We start from the raw sequence: 15,121 nt of genomic DNA, 5'->3' as shown, positions 1-15,121 counted from the left end.
AAGTGGAAGTGGAACCATTATGTTGGTTCTTTTGCTGAGTTCCAGCTGGATGTTTATCTTTGCTTTTCTCCCCCTTTTTGCCAATATCAACAGGCTGAGGGACAGCTGCATAAAACTTCCCTTGCTCAACAGCACGAGTCAGGAGGGCGGAATACTGCTGGATTTGAGTCGTATTATGCTTGAGCCCATCAAAGACCTTAATCCTACTATTCATGTTGGACGCCGGAATGTCCATATGAGAGCTGATGACGCTGAGTATAAACTGAAGGGACTTACCCATCCAGCTCATGGTGTCCGTCATCATGGAGTAAGATTGATGGTACATTTTGAGCAGGCCAGCGTCATAGTGATGTTGTTGATTAGACTGATGTGTGACACGATCATAGGTGGCATTGGCAAGTTGAAAAATTTCAGATGTCTTGGCCTATTCAGTTTGCATCTCTTCTCTTGATAAATTCAGCATGCGAAGTGATTCAGCAATTTGCTCGATTGTGCATTGAGAGGTAGAGCCAACTAATTCTCGAGTTGTGGTCAGCTCAGTTTGGACTTGAGTAAGTTGAGCTAACTTAGCTACATCTGAGTTGGCGATAATTAAGGCGTTGAGTTTCCCTTCAATTGTGTCCATATGTTACACCATGTGCAAGTGAAGGTTTGCCATTTTGGTAGCGAACTCTTGCTTTGGCTGTTGACCTACCATTTCAGTCAGCACACATAAGAGCTCTTTGAGGCCTTTGAGTTCAGTGAGGAGTTGAGTGAGGGTGCTCAGTTGTGTAGGCTCTGCTGAACTGCGCTCAGTTTCAGTTCCATGAGTACTCTGTATTTCTGCGATGAGTTCTTGGGCAGCTTGGAAGATTCGTTTCCCAGTCTGGGAAGAAGTCAAGAACTGCAGAGGGTCATTTTGAGTAGTTTCAGGAACTGAGCTTTGGTTGGCTGCATGTGGTTGTTCATTTGAGTGCACTCCAGTAGTAGAGTTGTCCTTTTGATTAGGTGAGGGGTGAACAATCTGAGTGGCAGATGGAGTGACTGGGTCAGCTGCAAGAGTTGAAACATTCTCTGGCTGTTCAAGATGAGAGTTGAGTGATGCCATAGCATTGTCTACCTGCTCAGTGTCAGTCGGGAGCTGAACATTGACTTGAGGGGGAGTCAGCTCGAGATTGTCCTTCGCTTGAACAGCGGGTTCATCGATCACTTGCTTTGAAGAGCTAGTAGCAGCGGTGTCGGCGGACTTGGCATGTTCCTGACCACGAGGAACAGAGGCTTGTTTTTCCTTGACTGGTGAGGGCTTGGAAATGGGTTTAGAGAAAAAATTGAAGTCCAAGTCAGTCAAGCTTATGATGGGTTCATGGAGAGGTGAGTCATCCAGTATATCAAAAACTTGAGGCTTTTTTGCCTTCTTTTTGTATCACTGCCATCTTGAGAAGGATTGGAGGATGGAAGTAGATCAGATGACTCAAGCTGAGTTTGCTCAGGTTCTGTAGTTGTGGTGTTAACATGTGACTCATCTCTTGGCTCAGTAGCTGGATTCTTCATCTGCTCAGTGGAGACAGATTGCTTTCGTTGAGTGTTTGAAGGTGGAGTTTGTTCAGCAGATTCTTGAGTTCGCAGAAAGAAGGAATCTTTGGTACTGATACATCCAGAGGAATTGCATCCAACGGTGTAACATCAGAAACCCTCTTCCTCTTTAGGGGTGACTCAGTGTTCTCATGTTCATCCTTAACTTCTTGAACAATGGCAGGTCGCTTTTGGGCAGCTTTGGTAGGTTGAGGCTTCTTTTTTATTGACTCAGCGGGAGATGGGTCAGCCATAATAACTTTTAGGCGTTTGACATTTTGGAATGTGGGTTCTGCCTTTCTCTTCTTTCCTTTGTCGGTCGGCTCAGGTTCCTCTTCAGCTTCAGTCACCCCATCCTTTCCTTTCTTTGATTTAAATGGAAGACTGTGTGCAAGTTTAGTGAGGTCCTCAATGGTGATTTCCATCCCTAATATGCTTTCCTCATTCTTAAAGCTGATTTTGTAATCCCTAAGGATTTCGATAATGAGTGAGGCCATTCGAAGTGCTCCAGTGCTTCGTTGCATAGCCCCGATTAGGAATACAGGCATGTTCAGGGGTTTGTAGTTGAGCATATGCCATAAGAAGCATTGCTCGAAGTTGGAGGCAGAGGATGTGGAGTTGACCTTTGGATAGATGTGTTGGTCAGTAGGTAGTGGGCGTGCCTCTGATGCTGAGTAAGCGAAGTGCAAGAGACTTCCCCTACATGCCCTTCAGGTTTACAAAAAGTAGTTGTGTACTTAACCTTCTTATAGTCATTTGTTCTTCTCAGCTCAGCTCCTTCGTCCTTCAAGTCTAGAAGGATGCTTAGATATGAACGGGCAATGATGATTTGCTTCTTGTTGACATAAGTGACCATGAAATCAACATCGTCCGTGGCAACCAACAGATTGGAGTAGAACTCAGTGTCAAGCCTTGGGTTGGTCAGCCCGTTTAGGGAGAATAGTTTGGTCCATCCGTTCTTGGATATCCAGTCACTATAAGGTTTCACAGTTTCTACGAAGCTTTTTGAGAACCATCGTGAAGCTATAACGTCTAAGCCTTCAACGTCGGAGTATACGGATCGAAAGGTTCTCTCCTCAGTTTCGTCAGTTCTCTTACCCTTGTCCTTCTTCTTTTTCTTAGAAGGAGTTGAGTGCTCAGTGTGAGGATCAACACCGAGAATGCTGACCTCGTCCATGGGTTGGTCATACTGACCATGTCCAGTATGAGCCTCATCATCTGGAGTATCAACATATTGTTGCTCAGGTGGGGAGCCAGGATTAATGTCTGAGCGATTGTCCTCATCTTGGTCATCAGAGAGATTCTGGGAATCAGACATGGTGTTCTTGAGAGTTTCTTTAAGAAGATTTGAATTTCAGAAGTTTAGAGAGAATAAAGGTTTGAGTGCGAATTTCAAGCGTATAGAGTGAATAGTGAGAAAACGTTCACTATTTATAGACGATGAATGATGACTTGATAGGTTGGATGGAATGGTGGGTATTTGAACCGTCGAAAGTCAGTTATTACTGACATTAATTTCGAGAAACGGCGCGTGCTATTACTAATGATGACGCTTACGTCATCCTAGAGGCTACTTAATGTGCGTGCTAGTATTAATTCCACAACAGATCTTTTACTCAATGCTAAGAATTCTGAATGTTTAATGTTCTGAGTAATCAGTTCTACGCAAAGGAATTATTCATGTGCTCAGTAACTCAGCTTAAGATAACCACTCAGCGTGAGTATCTACTCAGCATGTAATAGACATTGATTTAGAATAAATCACTCAGTATGGTAATCAACTCAGCATGCATATATTACATATTATACTTGGAATTTATTGAAGAGGATTAAACATACCAATGACTTCTCTAAGTATGTTGAATTGCTCACGAGCCAGTGGCTTTGTGAAGATATCAGCAAGCTGCTCATCCGTTGGGACATAGGTCAGCTTGATCTCTCCCCTGAGTACATGATCTCTGATGAAGTGATGTCTTATGCTGACGTGCTTCATCCTGCTGTGCTGGATTGGGTTTTTTGATAGGCCAATGGCACTCTTGTTGTCACATTTGACTTCAATTGTTTTAGTCTGAACGCCATAATCTTCTAGCTATTGCTTAATCCAGAGGACTTGAGCAACACAGCTTCTAGCAGCAATGTACTCAGCTTCAGTGGTTGACAGGGCTACTGACGACTGCTTCTTACTGAACCAAGACACAAGACAGCTTCCAAGGAAGTGATATCCTCCTGAGGTGCTCTTTCGTTCAAGCTTGTCTCGTCCGTAGTCAGCGTCAGTGTATCCAATGAGTGTGAAATCATAAGTATTGGGATACCATAAACATGCATTCGCTGAGCCTTGCAAATATCTAAGGATTCTTTTTACAGCTATGTAATGAGATTCCTTAGGGTTAGATTGATATCTAGCACAATAACATACTGAGAACTGAATGTCCGGCCTACTAGCAGTTAAGTAGAGTAGAGAGCCAATCATACCTCGGTACAGTTTGCTGTCTACTGACTTACCATTTTCGTCAGCGCAGAGGACAGTGTCAGTGCCTATAGGGGTAGATATTGGCTTGCAGTTTTCAAGTTCATACTTCTTCAATATCTCCTTAGCATACTTAGTTTGACTGATGAAGATGCCATTTTTCCCTTGTTTGATTTGAAGTCTAAGGAAGAAGTTGAGTTCTCCCATCATTGACATTTCAAACTCAGTCTGCATCTGCTTACTAAATTCTTTGCACATTGACTCATTAGTGGCACCAAAAATAATGTCATCAACATATATCTGAGCCAGTAGGGTATCTTTACCCTTCCTCTTAATGAATAAGGTTGTATCAGCTTTACCTCTGACATAATTTCTAGTCAGCAGGAAACTGGTCAGCCTCTCATACCAAGCACGGGGTGCTTGCTTGAGACCATACAAAGCCTTTTTGAGTTTATAAACGTGGTTTGGGAACTTGGGATCCTCAAACCCTTGAGGCTGATTAACATAGACTTCCTCGTTTATAACTCCATTAAGGAATGCACTCTTAACATCCATTTGAAATAATTTAAAGTTCATATAACTTGCATATGCACATAAAATTCTTATAGCCTCTAGCCTTGCCACTGGGGCGAAGGTCTCACCGTAGTCAATACCTTCTTGCTGACTATAGCCCTGAGCTACAAGTCTTGCTTTGTTCCTGACCACGTTCCCTTGTTCATCTAGCTTGTTGCGGAAGACCCATCTTGTTCCTATGGTCTTCTGACTTCTTGGATTTGGCACTAAGTCCCACACTTCATTTCTTCTGAACTGATCAAGTTCTTCTTGCATTGCACTCATCCAGAACTCATCGTGCTCAGCTTCAACGAAGTTCTTTGGTTCCTAAACTGAGACGAATGCTACGTTGCTGAGGTATCTCCTGAGTTGATTTTTTGTCATCAGCGTGTTTTCAGCAGCATCAAGAATGGCACTCTCTGAGTGTCCTCTTGGTATTCTGATCTCTTTTGGTAGAGTGATGTCTTGAGCTGGTTGTGTTTCAACATTCTCTGCAGGTATAGATTGGTCAGTGAAAATAATTTGAGTTTCGCCTTTACCTTTGGTCAGCCCTTGAGGTAGTGACTCAGCGGCTGTTTCTTGGTCAGCGGGTGCTGAGTATGGATCATCCTCAGTCGGCTGCTTGTCTTTTCCCGCAGGGTTAGTTTCATCGAACTCAACGTGTACTGACTCTTCTAAGACCTGAGTTCGTTTATTGAAAACTCTGTATGCTTTGCTGTTTGTTGAGTAGCCTAAAAAGATAGCTTCATCAGCTTTTGAATCAAACTTAGCAAGGCTGTCTTTAGTATTTAGAATAAAACATTTACAGCCGAAGGCACGAAAGTATCCAATGTTGGGCTTTCGTCCTTTCCAAAGTTCGTAGGGAATCTTCTTTAATATAGGTCTGACTAGAGCCCTATTAAGTATGTAGCAAGCTGTGTTGACAACTTCTCCCCAAAAGTACTTTGGAAGCCTATGCTCACTCAGCATTGTCCTGGATATTTCAACCAAGGTTCTGTTTTTCCTTTCAACAACCCCGTTCTGTTGAGGCGTTCTAGGAGCAGAGAAATTACGGTCAATGCCGCTGGCTTCACAGAATTCAACAAACTGTTGGTTTTTGAATTCTCCACCATTATCACTTCGGATGTGAGCTAACTCTAGGTCTTTATCATTTTCAAGTTTTCTTACTAATGTTGAAAATGTCTCAAAGGTTTCATCCTTGCTACTTAGCAAGATGACCCAAGTGTACCGAGAAAAGTCATCTAAAATGACCAAGAAAAATCTCCTACCACCCAAGCTCAGCGGATGGACTGGTCCGAAGAGATCCAAGTGTAGCAACTCAAGTGGACGCTTGGTTGAGACAATGTTTTTACTATGAAAAGATGTTTTAGTTTGTTTTCCAGCCTGACAAACATAGCATAATTGATCCTTTTCGAACTCAAGTTCTGGCAGTCCCTCAACTAATTGCTTTCTTGCTAATTTGGCCAGGAGGTCCATGCTTACATGACCAAGTCTCATGTGCCATAGCCAGGAATTTTCTTCCTTTGACACTAAGCATACATTTTTTGAAAATTTCTTTTCCAAATTCAGCATAAAGACATTATCAATACGAGGGGCAGTTAAAATTAATTCATTTGGTTTTCCCTCGAGTATTTTACATCCAGTGTTATCAAATATAACTTTTCTCTCGTTATCACATAGCTGAGCTACGCTGAGTAAGTTATATTTAAGTCCACTGACTAGGGAGATTGACTCAATAGTAGGATTACCACCAACGGTTCATGACCCTACTATCTTACCCTTTTTGTTGTCTCCGAAACTTACGCTTCCACCTCGTTTACGCACAAATGTGATGAACTGAGTTTCATCACCCGTCATATGCCTCGAGCATGCACTGTCAATGTACCACATTTTTTACTTCTTAGCACACCTCAGGCTTACCTGCAATATAGCTAGTTATCTTTAGGTACCCAAGTCTTTTTGGGTCCTTGTTTGTTAGGCTCAGCAGGTAAAGCATCATATTTAATCTTATGACGACACACTTGGACAGTGTGTCCATTTTTCCCACAAAAGTCACAACTGACCTTCCGTTTGGGATATCTCACTGACTGGTCGGCACCCCAGTGCTGAGCATGCCAACACACGTTTGTGGTGTGTCCCTTCTTCCTACAGAAGTCACACTGGACATTCCGCTGAGGATTCCATCTCTGCTGACTAGTACTTCGGTACTGAGTGTTCAGAGGAATATTTCTTTTATTCGGAACCTTGAATTGATTCTGAATAGATGTGATGTCCTTTCTCAGTTTCTTAGAATATGATTGGACCTCTAAGACAAACTTGTGCATAGTTTCTACGTTGCTATGCAAAGTTGAGTTGTCTTGAAGAAGATATCGAAGGTCACTCAGTTTGACCTCTTCGATCTCGTCACATCGTCTGCTGAGTGCTCTAACCTTCTTGTTACATTTTTTGATAAGTGTGTAGAGATCACTCAGGGCATTTTACCATTTCATTTCTGAGTAGGGGTAGTGATATTACCTCAGTTGAGTGTGCCTCATCGTCAGATGCAATGGAGGGGTCAGCATGCTCAGAAACACAAGGCTCAGCAAGCTCATCTGCCATGAAGCAGATCTTTGCTGACTCAGTGGCATCAGCTCCTGATGATGATGACTCATCACTATCACTCCAGGTTGCCACCATTGCCTTCTTGCTATTCTTCTTTTCCTTCCTCAATGTAGGACAGCTTGATTTGATATGGCCAGTTTGATGACATTCAAAGCATGTGATGGGCTTTGAGCTGTCCTTCTTGTACTTGCTGTCGCTAGACTCAGCTTTGTACTTGTCAAACTTCTTGTAAGGCTTATTGGAATATTTATCATTTTTTTTAACAACCTTTTCATTTTTCTAGTGAACATGGCCATCTCTTCATCGTCTGTTGAGCTCCCATCAGTGGAGTCAGCTTTCATGACAAGAGACTTTTGCTTCTTGTCCTCGGACTTCTCCTTCACCTCAAAATTCTTCATTGAGATCTCATGGGTCAGCAGAGATCCAATGAGTTCATCATACTTGTAGGTGGTTAAGTCTTGATCTTCCTCAATAGCAGTTTTCTTGGCTTGCCAGCTTTTGGGAAGGCTCCTCAGTATCTTCTTGACTTGCTCTTCCTCAGTAAAGATCTTGCCAAGTCTTTTGAGCTCGTTGATTATGTTTGTGAATCTTGAGTTCATTTTAGAGATTCCTTCATCATCATTCATTTCAAACAGCTCGTACAACCTAATGTGCTGGTTCACCTTGGACTACTTAACTTTGTTGGTTCCTTCATATGTGACCTCCAGTTTCTTCCAGATTTCCTGCGCTGACTCACAGCCTGAAATCTTATTGTACTCTACAACATCTAACGCACAGTGAAGCATGTTTATAGCCGAAGCATGATTTTGTAGCTTCTTGAGGTCATCTTCTGTCCACTTAGCCTCAGCTTTGGCAACAGTTTGGCCGTCAACAGTTTCAACAGGAACAAATGGGCCTTGGACTATAGAAAGCCATGCACTCATATTTGTTGCCTGAATGAATTTTTTCATTCTGTTCTTCCAAAAGGTGTAGTTAGACCCGAAGAACAGAGGAGGCCGAGTAATGGACAGTCCCTCAGGAAGAATTTGAGTTGTCTTATTTCCTGGGAGGAAACGAATGCTGTGCTCAGCCATTGTGGGGATCAGCTCAAGATAGTTATATATTGCTCAGTGAGCTTTTAGGCTCTGATACCACTTGTTGGTCCCCGTATAACGTGACAAGGTTAGTTCCAAGGGGGGGGATAGGAACTATTTAAAATTTTGTCCGTTAAGGCCGACTTCTTTTCTTTAAGAAAAGGTTTACACAGCGGCGCTAAGTAGTTTTAAGACACAAGTTTAGTCAACTGGTGACTAAGACTGCTTATTTCCTTGAGTCAGGAGATAACACTTAAGTCTATTCCTGAACTCAGCTTCTTAGTGCACTCAACTCAGCGTGAGTTCGTTACTTAGTCAGTTTTATAGCAAGCAATATATAAAGGAGTTTAAAGGTTAGAAATATGTTACTCAACAGACATATCCTGGTTCGGCCTCTCCGCCTACGTCCAGTCCCCGGAACTCGTTCCGAGCTTTTTGAATCCTCTACTGAGCTCTTTAAAGGTAGAGCACAAAACCTTTTACAACAGAAGCTGAGTATACAAGAGTACCTTCCTCTATTCCTCTACTCACTCCTATAACTACCACTGAGTACTATAACCGAGTACTCAGCTTCTCCTTTCTATTCTTCTAGAAATGATAAGTGTTTGTCCTAAACAACAATTGCTAGGACACTTTAGATGAATGAAATCACTCTAGATTTTTACACAATGATTGGAATTGGTGTAAGATTTGCTTTGCTTTTCTCACAGAACTTCAAGTATGAATTTGGTCAGCGTTTCGACTTGATTGAAGATCTGCATCGAATGAAGCATTTGAAAGGCCTATTTATAGTGACACTTCAAGCACCGGTGATTTCGAATTTCGAAATAACCGTTGGAGTCAAACGGCTTCCTGTCGCTTTCACTCAGCACGTGCTCAGCGTCTTCGGCCAATCATATTCTTGTATCTTCTGTCTTCGCCAGTGCTCAGCAGCTTTTCGTCAGATGAAACAGAATGTTCCTACATTTATGGCAAAGTCTTCCAGACAGCTTCCTGCGCCTTCTGAGCTTTACCCAAAGTAGAAATACTTGGTCTCCAAGTTCATTCTGTTCTGCCGCTGACCTGACAACCTTGTCGCTCAACTCAGCAGCTTCTCTTTGAAGCAATTGGTAGAAGGCTTCTCGATCCTTCTTGTTGCTGGGCTAACGCCTTACTCAGTACGACGTCGTTTTGAGTCTTCTTGGGCCGTGAGGCTTTGATCTATTGACTTGGGCTTGACTTCCTCTTTTGGGCCTTTGGGCCATTTATCTTAATGTCTTATAAATCAAATAACTCAACATTGAACAAACACATTAGTATGAATAAATCAAAGCATTTAAATTTAATGTGTTGGAATATTTTTATCATTCACATAAATAATTTTGTCAAATCAAAATCATGTGAAAAGGTGTTTCAACAGAAACTACGTACATCCTTGACTGAGGCGGGAACAGGCAGTTTTTCGAAGACTTCTACCTTTGCACGATCAACCTCGAGTCCTTGTTCTGAGATTCTGTGTCCCAGGACTATTCCTCCATTTACCATAAAGTGGCATTTTTCCCAGTTGAGAATAAGATTGGTCTCCTTGCAGCGTTTTAGAACAGCCTCAAGATTGTTCAGACAGCTTGTGAATGTTTCTCCGTATACCGAAAAATCATCCATGAATATCTCGACTGTTCTCTCGATCATATCATGAAAGATAGCCATCATACACCTTTGAAATATAGCTGGGCGTTGCACAATCCGAACGGCATTCTCTGATATGCATAAGTTCCGAACGGACAGGTGAATGTGGTCTTTTCCTGATCAAGTGGGTGTATTGCGATCTGGTTGTTTCCTGAGTAGCCATCAAGAAAGCAATAGAATGCGTATCCCGATAATCTTTCCAGCATTTGATCGATGAAGGGCAAGGGGAAGTGATCTTTCCTAGTTGCTTCATTTAGCTTCTGGTAATCTATGCATACTCTCCAGCCTGTGACTGTTTTGGTTGGGATTAGTTCGTTCCGCTCGTTTGTGATGACAGTCATGCCTCCCTTCTTCGGAACAACTTGTACCGGGCTCGTCCACACACTGTCTGATATGGGATAGATTATTCCTGCATCCAGTAATTTAATTACTTCTGCCTTCACCACTTCCTTCATGTTTTGGTTTAGACGCCTCTGTGGTTGTGCTGAAGCTCTATGAACTTCTTCCATCAATATACGGTGAATGCATACCGCTGGACTGATTCCTTTGATATTAGAAATCTTCCATGCCAAGGCCTCCTTGTTCTGGCGAATTATGGTCAGTAGTTGTTCTTTTTGTTCGGGTGTCAGTGTGGAGGAGATGATAACAGGTAGTTTATCTGGAGGATTCAGGAATGCGTATTCAAAGTGAGAGGGGAGTGGTTTGCATTCGAGCACGGGTGGCTCTTCTATGGATGGTCTCATCTCTGTTGTCGGTGTATTATTCAGAGGTTTAAAAAGCGGTCGTCGGTTTGCAAACATGACGGAATGAGTCGTCGTGTCTTCTTCGAATCCTTCTGCTTCCTCCTGTTTAGAGTGTAGGTGTTCCTGCAAAAAGATTTGCTCATCAACAGAATCCATAAAATAACAGGCAACATCACTAGATGGAGGGTGTTTCATGGCCTCATTCATTTTGAATACCACTTTTTGGTCGTGTATTTTTAGAATCAACTGTCCGTTTTGGACGTCAATTAGGGCCCTGCTATTGGCTAGGAAGGGTCTCCCTAGAATGACTGGTATATGTACATCCTCGTCCATGTCCATGATGATAAAATCCACAGGTAAAATGAATTTATCAACTTTGACAAGGACGTCTTCCATGATCCCCATTGGGTACCTGATTGTTCTATCAGCTAATTGAATGGACATTCTGGTAGGTTGGGGTTCCCCTAATCCTAACTGTTTGTATATTGAATATGGCATCAGGTTTATGCTTGCACCTAAATCACACAATGCATTATCAATGTTAAGATTTCCAATGGAACAAGGAATAGAAAAACTCCCTGGATCTTTTAATTTCTGCGGTAGAGGTTCCTTGTTTTGCAAAATGGACGAACAATCTCGATTCAACTATACCAGCGCCACGTTCTCCAGCTTCTTCTTGTTCTGAAGCAGTTCCTTCAAAAATTTTGCATACATGGGCATTTGGGCTAATGCTTTAGCAAACGGAATGTTGATGTGTAGTTTCTTGAACACTTCTAGGAATTTCCCGAATTGCTTGTCCTTTTGTTGCTGCTTAAGCCTTTCTAGATATGGGATGCGTGGCAAATATGCATGTTCATCCTGATTCCTAAGGTTGTTCTCCTGGATCGAAGTTTGTTCCTTGGCCTCTTCTTATTCTGCTGCGTCTGGTTGCGGCTTAGAGGTGGTAGGGAGTGATTTCATAGCTCGATCTGGTAGTTTTGTACCACCTCTTAGTGTAATAGCTTGGACTTCCTCCTTGGGGTTCACCTCTGTTTTGCTCAAAAGGACTCCCTTGTTCTTGGGTATGACTATGTTGGTGAGCTGATGGATCTGTGTTTCCATGTTCTTGAAAGAGTTTTGCGTTTGCTGCATGAATTGCATTAGCATGTCTTCCAATTTCTTATCCTTCCTTGGTTGGTTGCTCATTTGGTATCTGCCCTGATTGTTCTTATTGGTCTGGTACTGTTGATTTGGTTGTTTGTCCGGTTGCTGGCTCCAACCAAAGTTTGGATGATTCCTCCAGGCAGGATTGTAGGTGTTTGAGTAAGGATTGAGTGGTCTCTGACTTGTTCTTGCAAAATCACATTGTTCTTGATTTGGACTAGATTGGTTGCATAAACAATCAGCTGATCGATGATTTCCTTCGCAGAAATCATATTGAACAACTTGCACATTGTTAATTGGAGCTGCGCTCAGCCTGGTGAGTTGTCTGCTCAGGAGTTCAACCTGGGCGGTGAGTTTGGACACTTCGTCTGCTACAGGTGAATTAGCTTCCCTTCTTCCATCTTCTCGGACAGAGTGCCTTTTGTAACTGGTGTTGACCAATCTTTCAATCAATTCATACAGTGCTTCTAGCTCAAGTTCCTCAGGATCCCCATTGGCCACTGATTCGAGTTATATTTTGTGCACATTGGTAAGACCGTGATAGAAAGTTTGGATTTGCATCCACATAGGAATTTTATGGTTCGGAACTTTCCGTAATAGATCTTTGTATCGTTCCCAGGCTTCAGACAATGACTCATCTTCTTATTGTGCGAAGTGAGACACGGCATTTCGTAGCTTGATGGCTTGTCGTGGTGGAAAATATTTGGTGAGGAACGCATTTGCCATTGCATCCCAAGTACCTATAGAACCTGGTTGAAGGCTCTTCATCCAGCTTTTGGCTTTGTCCCTTAAGGAAAAGAAGAACAGTTTGAGTCGGATGACATTGTCTGAGACCTCTTTGTTGGTTCTAAAGGTGTTGCACATTGTGACAAAGTCCTGGATGTGAGAATTTGGATCTTCATTTGGTAGTCCTCCAAACTGAACAGCTGTTTGGAGCATCTGGATCATGAAGGCTTTCACCTCGAAGAGATTGTTGCCTTCCTCAGGGATTACTATGCAGGATGAGTGGCCCTCTATTGAAGGCTTTGAGTATTCCTTCATCCTGAGTGGAGGGTCAATACGCTGGTCTTCTTCGTCCATGTTGTCTCCTTGCTGTTCCTCCCTGTTCTTCGGTTGTTCTGGTTGAGGTCCCTCTGGTTGCCTTTCAGCTTCAGGGTGTTGCTCTATTCTGGGCTGATTTGGTTCCGCCAGTCTTTGCCTTGTTCTTATTCTCCTGATAGCGTTTCTTCGTCTAAAAGTTGCTTCGATTTCAGGATCAAAAGGAATAAGTGGGGCACCTGTTCTTCGCATACGCTAAGAACAAGCGAATAGATCAAGTAGACCCTTGCACACTAGAACAAACAGGTTAAACCAACTAATATACACTTTTGGAGAGAAATGTTTGGCTTTCCTATCCCCGGCAACGGCGCCAAAAACTTGTTACCCTAGCAAGTGCACTAGGTCCAAGTAATAAAGTGATAAGTAGATATCGTCTCCACGAGGATAGAGCAACCACACTCTTACTCCCATAAAAGTATGTATAGCCAAGTTTAAAAAGTAACCAAAAGCTTAAGTTGATTTGAAGGTGATTTGTTGCAATATGAAACGTAAAACAATCAAAAAGTTTAATTGAAATTCAGATGAGAAAACAACAGGTATACAACATACACAAAACGGTTTCAGAACAAGCACTCCTCTCCTTGTTCATTAGGTGGGAACAGCTTTGGCTTAAGGCATCTTTCACGAAAATCGGTTGAGTCAGGTCTCCCTTATTCCCAACATTCTTTAAAAACAATCAAAATAAGTCTCATTGAGATTAATATATTTTTAAGCTTTAAGAACAGGAAAGCATTTAGTTGGAACAACTAAAACCCTTAACATTTAATTAATTACATCTCCGTGTCATAATTATATGTGCTCAATGAAAGTTTAGCTTTGCAAAGAGAGTCTCCTCGTAATTGCTCAGCTTAAAAACAGGTTAGCTACTCCTATTTATCATTAATTACTCATTGAACAGCCAAGCCATACGCACTTAATGAGTTTAGAGAGGAATTAACCTGCCATGTTTACCTGTTTATGCTCTGCTGCATATCTGCTTAGTGAATTACTCACTCATGATTGAATGAGATAAAACAAAACAACAATGAAGAAAACAACAATATATTAAAACACATAAAACAAAGTTTCACAACAAGGCTTCAGATCCGAAAATCTGAATGCCCAACATACAAAATGAGGGCTCCTTAAATAGCCCGAAATTGTCCAGAAATGATTGTTCAAGCTATAATAAAATAAAGAAGATATGGTCTGGCAGAATGTTCTGACAGTCAGGAACAGTTTGCAGCACAGCAGTCCGCCCATGCTTGATGACTTCTTCTGTGAGGGATGGTTGTTCTGCCTCCAGCATTAATTCTTCTTCCGGAAAGGTCTCCAATGATTTAAGGCTGATTGATCAAGTTCTTCGGGTACAAATTGTTCCCATGAGTTCTTGTTCTCTTCCTTGTTCTTTGCTTGTCCGCACTCCTTTCCTTCTTGTTCACCGTGTGGATTCTGCTACCGAACAAGCAGCTGCATTATCACAAACAATCTGTGAAAACAATGTATTATGAGAACGATATGTTTCATTATTGTTCGTTTATTCCCAAAATTGTTACAAAATATTATACACATTTTACACTCATCAGCGCCTTCTGTAGATCTCCAGACTATTCTTGAGAGAAATAGACTTGACCAGTCTACTAGAAGAATATGTGTTACTTAGTTCTTTTTGTTTCTTTTTTGTTTGCTGGGCTTAGCCTTCCTATTTACCAAACAAAAATATGGTATAACATATGAAATAATTCATATTGATAACAAGGTAGGAAGATTTGTGCCACACGGGATCCGATCTAAGCAGGCTATGGATCCTTTTTACGTTCTTCTGTTGAAGTAGCGAAGGTAAAGTAAGGGCGTTGTCCTTTAGGCGGATGTCCTGCAAAAAAAATAAAAAAAATAATTTGGTTGGATCCCCGATGAGGATACTCTGATGCTCAAGTTAGTTATAATATAGAGAGGTACATTAATTCAAGAAAGATAAATACTTTGAGAATACAATGTAATATAATGTACACATTGAAAGGGAGTTTGACCCCTTTATATAGGAACGAAGATTTCTAGTAGAAATAGGAAGAAACTAACTTTGTATACAATTAGGAAAGAACTCTGAGAACCTCGGCATTACTAATTAGTGTGCATGTTTACCAACCTGGCTTGATGAAAGAATAGTGATCCTCACCATCGAACGCTTAATTAAGAAGTCCACCGTTATTTATGCATATCAATTGGATTCTCATTCTCTTCAAATCAAC

This window comes from Euphorbia lathyris, chromosome 6 (assembly GCF_963576675.1).
Source record: "Euphorbia lathyris chromosome 6, ddEupLath1.1, whole genome shotgun sequence".
Lineage (NCBI taxonomy): Eukaryota > Viridiplantae > Streptophyta > Magnoliopsida > Malpighiales > Euphorbiaceae > Euphorbia > Euphorbia lathyris.
The sequence above is the reverse complement of the archived record's forward strand: the minus strand, read 5'-3'. Positions refer to the sequence as shown.